Raw genomic sequence first — 411 nt, forward strand, 5'->3', positions numbered from 1 at the left:
CCCCCCCCCCCCCCCAGCCCTGCTCCTTGCAGGCACTGGCGATAGAGCAGGGGGGTGAGGCCAGCAGCGCTGGTCTTGCCCCACCCAATCTGGCACAGAGGGCTGGACGTGGGGGGGGGCGAGCAGCATGCATGGAGAGAGATCTAACCTCGGATCCAGCCTCGCCACCACATCATGGGGGGGGTGGGGGCTGAGGAGAAGCGGACCGGGGCCAGACGTGGGGCTCTGTCCCCACCTGTCCCCCCTGTGACAGTGGGGATTGAGGGCCCAGAGTGGGTGGGTAAGGCCAGCAAAGCTGGTCTTGTCCCCCTGTTCTGGCGCATGGTGCCAGACACAGGGGGTGGGGGAGGGTGCATGGGGCCGGAGGTGGATCCAGTCTCGCCACTGCATCATGGGAGAGAACAGGGCTGG

The 411-nt window shown here is 67.6% G+C and overlaps 2 protein-coding genes across 6 annotated transcripts in view; both read left to right on the top strand.

Moving 5' to 3' along the window:
* The window catches only part of CPNE1 (copine 1), a 106,775-nt gene that overhangs the window by 91,613 nt on the left and 14,751 nt on the right, over positions 1–411 (top strand). The window lies entirely within an intron of this gene.
* LOC109293192 (smoothelin-like protein 2) overlaps positions 1–411 on the top strand; it is a 69,946-nt gene that overhangs the window by 14,211 nt on the left and 55,324 nt on the right. The window lies entirely within an intron of this gene.

This window comes from Gavialis gangeticus, unplaced genomic scaffold, assembly GCF_001723915.1.
Source record: "Gavialis gangeticus isolate Ggan-Ray unplaced genomic scaffold, GavGan_comp1, whole genome shotgun sequence".
NCBI lineage: Eukaryota > Metazoa > Chordata > Crocodylia > Gavialidae > Gavialis > Gavialis gangeticus.